The sequence below is a fragment of the Equus przewalskii genome, chromosome 27 (assembly GCF_037783145.1).
Source record: "Equus przewalskii isolate Varuska chromosome 27, EquPr2, whole genome shotgun sequence".
Taxonomy (NCBI): Eukaryota; Metazoa; Chordata; class Mammalia; order Perissodactyla; family Equidae; genus Equus; species Equus przewalskii.
The window spans coordinates 3,630,190-3,638,387 of NC_091857.1; the positions used below are offsets into that span (position 1 = coordinate 3,630,190).

Here is an 8,198-nt window from a genome sequence, read left to right on the forward strand (position 1 = left end):
GAGACATTGCTTCTGGGGTTAGTGAAAAGATAGCCATAAACACTTTTACTTGGAGGTCTCCATTAGCCAGTCATTTTAGGATTGTGGCCTTCTGTTTCTTATGTCATACCAAACCAGCTCCTGACCAGAGTTTAGACAAGGGATACCTGTGTAGCTAATCTCAGACTGCTCCTCTGGCTCTCCTGTGGCCACTTACCTGGGCATCTCTCCAATTCTGGCCCGTTTTGAAGTCTTCCTTGGTCCTGCCCTTCCAATCTCCGTTTATCTTTGTGGGTTTTAGTCATCATCCTTCACGGGAGCCTCCCCTTTCCCAGAGTTAAAACATGAGCTCCGTTACCTGGGTCACATTGGTTCCATCATTAATTCTACCCTGTGACACTGCAAAAATAACCAGGCTTTATGGGAATTATACATATTCGCTTTTTTATTCCTATTATTTAAGTAATCTAAAGTCACCACTATATAATTTTCTTTTGGCCTCGAAGTATATGTTTTCTCAGAAGGCATAGTGGGCTCAAAATCCTTCTGAAAACTTTAGAACTTTCCTATAGGCAAATAAATTATTTTCTTATAGAATAGCATCTTCCGTCACTAGTACAGTCAACCACGAATGAACCGTACAGCAGAATTTAGAAAATAAAGGATAAGGTCATTCCAAACTCCCCCATCATAGGACTGCCATAGGAAGCTTATACTTATAACTATTCTGCTCATTGGTATTAAAATATCCATTTCCTATGATTTAAACACAATACATTACCTTGGTTAAACTATGATTAAAAAAAAACAAATCTACTTTGTTAATACAGTTCTGGTAATTACTTGGTTCCACTTCCAATGGTCTGTTCTATTGAGCATAGAAACTTAGTTGCAATTAAGAAAAACTTCTTGCAAGGCCTCTCACAATTTTAGTGGCAACTTCGCAGTCTGTCTGTCTAACGCCAGAATTTCCCAACTCTCTCTTTCTTCCTTCTCTGTTGTTCTTCGTGAAAGACCAATAGAGGTACAACAATTCCAGATCTAATCTAGCACAGGCCAGCTTACTGTGATTTAAAAACATGAGAAATCAACCACTATTGAAATGAGATTGTTTAAACAATATAACTCCTTTACAAAACTCTCAGTGAAGAAAAAGTGTTTAAGAAATAAATATACTAAAAAATGGTGTAAGGGGCCCCGTGGCCAAGTTGTTAAGTTCATGCACTCTGCTTTGGTGGTCTGGGGTTTGCCAGTTTGGATCCTGGGTGTGGACCTATACACTGCTCATCAAGCCACGCTGTGGTGGCATCCCACATGGAGGAACTAGAATGACTTGAAACAAGAATATACAACTATGTGCTGGGGCTTTGGGAGAAAAAAAAGAGGAAGATTGTCAACAGATGTTAGCTCAGAGCCAATCTTCCTTACCAAAAAAAAAAAAAAAAGAGGAAGATCCCTCTTCCAAGGTCACCCAAGGGGAAAAAGAAGTTGTAGTAGGTCCTAGAAATATTCTTTTTTCCTTTGTTTTGCTTTTTTTGCTACTGTGGTTTTTCACATTTTCCCAATTTTCTACCTCGAAAATGTATTACTTTTGTGTGTGTGTGTGAGGAAGACTGGCCCCTAGCTAACGTCTGTGCCAATCTTCCTCTGTTTTATGTGGGACACTGCCACAGCATGGCCTGAGGAGTGGTACTATGTCCACTCCTGGGATCTGAACCTGTAAACCCTGGGCCACCGAAGTGGAACATGCAAACTTAACCACTGTGCCACTGGGCCGGCCCCCAAAATATATTACTTTTTAAAGGATAAAAGCATAATCAAGGTGTGTGGGATACATCTGAAAGAACTGAAAATATTTTGAGAGCATGTGTGTGTGTACAGACACAACTTTTCAAACTTTTTTATATAAAGAGCAACATAATTTCTTAACTGGCCAGTACATTCAAAATTAGCAAATTATTTCCTCCTTCTTAAAATGTTTAATAAAATTGTTAAACTTTTTTTTTTGGCAGGGGAAGATTTGCCCTAGTAAAACATCTGTTGCCAATCTTCCTCCTTTTTCTTCTTTCTTTCTCCCCAAATCCCAGTACATAGTTGTATTTTCTAGTTGTCAGTTCTTCTATGTGAGCTGCAACCACAGCTCAGCTACTGACAGTGTAGTAGTGTGGTTCCACGCCCGGGAACTGAACCTGGCTCGCCAAAGTGGAGCACACCAACCTTTAAGTGCTAGCCTGTCAGAGCTGGCTTAATGTTACCTTTTTAAAAACAGTTTGGTTTGATATATTTGAATTCTAATGTTACCTTGAAACAAGAGATGAAACAATGCGTGCTGAAACTTCACCGTCAAGCCTGAAATCTATTGGAAAAATGTTTACCAGGGAACACTTGATGTCTATAATAACCACATAGCTTCACATTGGTTATGTCTTTTATACAATATATTTACCATAATTGCCAAAAAGTAAATTAGCTATATGCTTTATTATCTTCATGGAGATATAGAAATGGAACATTTATTTTTATTATTTGTTATCTTAACTTTTAATATAATTTATTTAATTGTAGGCTTATGCAATTTATCCTTTGCTTTTAAACAGACTTTGTTTTTTAGAGCAGATTTAGGGTCACTGCAGAAATGAGCAGAAAGTACTGACAGTTCCCATATATGGCATGCCCTCCCCCCCACCCCATAGCCTCGTCCACTATCAACATCCTGCCCGAGAGTGGTGCATTTGCTACAATCAGTGAAACCACATTGACACTCACAGTCACCCAAAGTCCACAGCTCACATTAAGGTTCACTTGATGTTGCACATTCTATGGGTTTTGACAAATGCTTACTGACGTGTAGCCATCATTATGGTATCATACAGAGCAGTTTCAACGTCTTAAAAATCCTTTGTGCTTTGCATATTTATTCCTCTTGCCCTCCCACCCTCCGTCCCCCTACTCCCTGATAACCACTGATCTTTTTACTATTTTATAGTTTTCCCTTTTCCAAAATGTCATACAGTTGGAATCATACAATATGTACCTTTTTCAATTGGCTTCTTTCACTTAGTAATATATATTTAAGGTGCCTCCATGTCTTTTCATGACTTGATAGCTCGTGTCTTTTCAGTCCTGAAGAATATTCCATTGTCTGCATGTACCACAGTTTGTTTATCCATTTATCTAGTGACGAACATCTTGGTTGCTTCCAAGTTTTGGCAATTACGAATAAAGCTGTTATAAATGTCCGTGTGCAGATTTTTGTGTGGACATAAATTTTCAACTCCTTTGGGTAAATACCAAGGAGCCGAATTGCTGAATCATGTGGTAAGAGTATGTTTCATTTTGTAAGAAACCATCAAAATCTTTTCCAAAGTGGCTGTACCAGTTTTTGTTCCCACCAGCAGTGAATGAGAGTTCCTGTTGCTCCACATCCTCGCCAACATTTGGTGCTGCCAGTGTTCTGGATTTGGGCCATTCTAATAGGGGTGTAGTGCTATCTTGTTTTGATTTGCATTTCCCTGATGACATATGATGTGGAGCATCTTTTCCTGTTTATTTGTTATCCGTATATCTTCTTGGGTGAGGTGTCTAGAAAAGTCTCTAGCCCATTTTTTAAATCAGGTTGTTTGTTTTTTTATTGTTGAGTTTTAAGAATTCTTTATATGTTTTGGACAGCAGCCCTGTAACAACTTTATCTTTTGCAAATATTTTCTCCCAATCTACTACTTTGTCTTCTCATTCTCTCCACAGTATCTTTCATAGAGCAGAAGTTTTTAATTTTAAATAAGTCTAGATTACCAATTATTCCTCCATGGATTATGCCTTTGGTGCTGTATCTAAGAAGTCATCACTATACTCAAAGTCAGCTAGATTTTCTCCTGTTATCGTAGAATTTTGTGGTTTTGCATTTTACGTATATGATCCATTTTGGTAAACATTTGCATTTCGTACACATGTAAAGCAAGCTTCACATAGTTAATGACAAGTCTTTAAAATATTTACAAGACACTGAAAATGTATGAACATTTAGTTTTAAATCACAATGGTAGTAATAATCACCAATATTATGTAAATATGTATTGCATACATTTCTAAAAAGGATACTCTAACAAGACTTACTTGTATCATAGAGACATAAATATCTGGTAAAATAGTGTAATTTAACAGTTAGAAAATAAATCTTCACTACTAATGTCCAAAAATCAGAAAAACCTTTTCACTCTGCACGTTCAGTGGCACGTGTAAAGTTGTCATTTGAAATTTCATGTTGTAACAATTAAATTTAGCTTCTTTTTGATATAAAAATGAGTGAATATGGAACAAAAAACTAGGAGTAGATTTTGGCACTTGCTTTCTCAAAAAGTTGTGTTCAACAGAAATTATTTACAGATAAAATCAATTCAGCAAAGTGCACCCACAGTCCCTACGACCTCCTAAAGGCTCCAGTTGCAAGTCCGTCTACTTACTGTGGTTGTGAAGCTATATTCCCCCTCTTCCTGAAATGCCTGCCTCCAAGGGCATTCGCGGGATCTATAAACAATCAGTGCAATAAGTAAAGACACACTGTGCCACTGACGATTTAGATCTAAAACCTCATTTCCTGTAGAAAAAACTGTAATCTCTATCAAATGATTAGTTTGAAAAAAACCTCAGACTATTTGATAAAGAAATATTTACGATTGATCTTAGCCAAAAGGCTGAGAAGCGATGATAAGGAAATATTTCGCACTGTTGTCTATAACTATTTTGAAAACTCTATAACTTCTTTGAAAATTTTCCCAGCAGGAAACACATTTATCTTTACCATCTTTGAAACTAAAAAGGCTAAAGGGGTAAATATCTTATTTCTTATGTACATGAAATTATTAAATGTCAAAGTGAAAGCAATTCAAATCTCAAAGATAATTCCATTTCTTCTTTCACCTGTCCTTTCATCATATACCTGTCCTTTCCTTATTCATATGCAGAATTATATAGGACTTATTCTTATGAAAGAAAACGTTTCTACAAAGTGACGGTAGCTACGATATTGATGGAAGGAGGCCCACAGACTGGTAGAGCCACTGCTCTGGGAGGGAGACTGCATGTCTGGAGGCTCATTTTTAATTAAAAGAACTTATGAATCTCTTTAATATCCCACAACAATATCCCTCATAATTAATTATCAATTTCTGCAGCCTTGTCCCCATAGCCCACATTTCACATAATTTTTGTGAAATGTTATGGGCATGACCAATAAGCTGTTCTAAGTACTGGTATTATTTATTTGTTTTACTTATATAAGAACACGTTATAAATATATCCGAGTATATGGATGTTATACAAAATATACACACTAAAGAGATTTATTTGTAATGATGAAGAATCCAGTTTTCCCTACATTGCTTATTTTTATGAACTACATGTGAAAAATTGCCCAGTTCTTGGCTGTATATTTTCAGAAAGACATTAACAAACTAAGAAACATTCAGAAAGAGGCAACCAGAATAAAATAGTTTGTGATTATGTCATAGGAGAAATTGTTGAATGAATATGGAATAAAACCACCAGCTGTTTCCCAGGGGAAAAGAGAATACCGGTGAGTAGAAGTTAAAAGAAGACATTTTTTCATGCAACATATAGATAAACTTTCTCAAAGTTATATCTCTTCACTTATTTCTTACAAAGTTATAAAGTATGCGTTACTATAAATGTTTGAACACTAGCTAGATAGCCTTCTGTTCACTAAATAAAAGTTAGGTTAAGTGACCTGTAGGATTCCTCAAAATTCTAAGATTGAATCAATTAAATTATATATATTCTAAAGATATTTTTTGGAGTTACATTAATATGTCCTAAACTGAAACATAGGATTCAGACAAGTTTTAATGGGCTATTAACTCATACATTATGGTGTCTTTAAACCACATGTCTTTTAGGTTTATATTTAATTACAATTTAAAGGCTATTTTTGTCAATCGAACCTGCTTTTCCATCAGAAAAAGCTTAGGAGAAAGTAAGTCACTTCTCATGTTAAATGTTCAGCATTATTTAAACTTTTTCATATCACTAGCCACCTGCTCCCAGAGTTCTCATTCTAGAGAGCCATTTCATCTGCATAATACTTTTTTGCTTTGAGAACATTTATGGTAATACTTTTACATTTAGATAAGTTCAAAGGCCATTACATTTTCAATAGATTTATAATCTATACATGGAAACAGTTTTTTCACATCCTCTTGTAAGGGTGATGTTCAAAAGAGCAAATCTTTATTATGAATGGAGGAATTTGCAATTTTTATATTTTTTTACAAGCTTGACTTGTATTCACACCGATGATGTATACCTTGCGGTTAATGTAATGTGATCACCAACATGGTTACCAATGTTTTATTTGCAAGAGAAGATTATGAAAATTTCTGTAATAATTTTTTTAAAGAGATTAGAGGCAGAAAAATGAACCCTGAATCTACAAAGTTCCAAGAAGATTGTACTGGAAATGTAAATTCAATTGCAAATTACGTGTATTAATCTTCTGGGAGTGCAATTGTTGATGGATTAAGAAATAGCCAGAATAAAAAGAATAAAAAATTAATGTCATTGAAAAAGAAAATTATTAGTTGCACAAAGATAGGCAGAATTCAAACTCTGTATTTGAGCACAGAAGTATCCGTTGTGAAGGGATGCTGAAGGATGCCAGGTGTAGCAAAAATGCGATCCTATAAACCTTAAAGAGCATCACTGAGATGGTTCTAGTTGAATGAGCCCTGATTTGACATTCAAGTGGCAATCTAGCAAGTAATGACTATGTGGATTTTGCTGGGACAATAACTTCACACGCTCGTGCTTGTTTTTTGTGGGTTTTTTTCCCCTCTAATATAGAAGAATTTGATCACTGTTACTGGCAAGTAGAACAAAAGATTGAGATTTGCCAAGTTACTAATTTTTGAAAATCACCTAAAAAATCCTGATTTTTTGGCAAACCAGATTTAAAAAGAGGGAAAATTATAAATAAAAGTGTATTAAATAAATAAGAAAAAGATCATATATCTCGAGAGTAATTCTTTTAAATTCCCTTAGTATGCTCTATTGGTGCTCTAAAATGTGCTTACATAACAGCATTGAAGTAAGAAACAGTATCTTTTTTCTCTAGTTTGAAATTAATTTGTGGACTATTTGGAATTAGAAAAAACGACAGTCAGTAGTATTAAATTTTATGAAAGTTAGATAAGTTGTTTGAATTAATTGAAATTTTGAGTATTAAATTATTGGTATAAGAGATATCCCTCCCATTAAGGAGAAGTATAATCTTGCTTGAAAGATAACCTGTATGGGTCCAAAATAAACATTATTCAATTGGAGAAAATCTAGAGGATATTCGGGATTTTAGAAAAAGAAAGCTGATATTCCACGATATCATTTAGCTTAGAAAGGGGGTACAATTGCTGCAAAATAAAGTACTTTTTTGTAATTCGATAAATATTTTTGGTTATCACTGTATCTTTACTATTTTTAGAAATATCTTTACTCTTCTAGTTCATTCGTAATAAATACATCTGGAAGAGAATTAGATTTGCATATAAACCAGGGAATCAAGGTATCACCAAAGGCCCAATTCTTTTTGTTTCCAGACCATTAGCAGTAGTACTAATTTAGTCAACAGCCATTCTTAGAAGTGCAAAACGTTTTTCATCTCTCGTGTTTGGAATTTGGGTCATTCAAGTAACTTTACATACACGTCACCAACAGAGTTTGACCGGTAGAGGGAGCCATTATCTACAGAGTCTAAACCTTGAAAACAAAGCAGTTTTCAAAGTAGAAAGAAACTATCACAGAATCTTAAAATCAATTTATCAATCCCTTTTTAAATTAAAAAAAAAATAAACCACCTAAATTGGTTTAACGTTTTTTATGTTTCAAAACAAATTAAAAATTAAGTTTATTGTAAGCCTTTTTGATGCAGTAATGAACATCTTTTATAATTTGTCTACTGTATTTAATCTTGGCTCAAATTTATTGAATGTCAGTAATACTAAAGGAAATGTATACCCAGCTATTATATCAGTATCTCCTCTTTTCATATTATTGTTATATCTATTTACCTTCACTGTTCACCAAAAAAATTCAAACTACATAGTGTTGGGGGCAGAATTATCTACAGAAGCCTCCATACTTGTATTATAGAGACAAATGAAAAGCCATGTAACTTCTAAAAGACCTATGGATTTTCTTATTGGTAACTATGA

The 8,198-nt window shown here is 34.6% G+C and overlaps 1 pseudogene; it reads right to left on the reverse strand.

Moving 5' to 3' along the window:
* Positions 1-4,559: 4,559 nt before the first annotated feature.
* On the reverse strand, positions 4,560-4,682 carry LOC139079977 (U2 spliceosomal RNA; annotated as a pseudogene).
* Between the last annotated feature and the right edge of the window lie 3,516 nt (positions 4,683-8,198).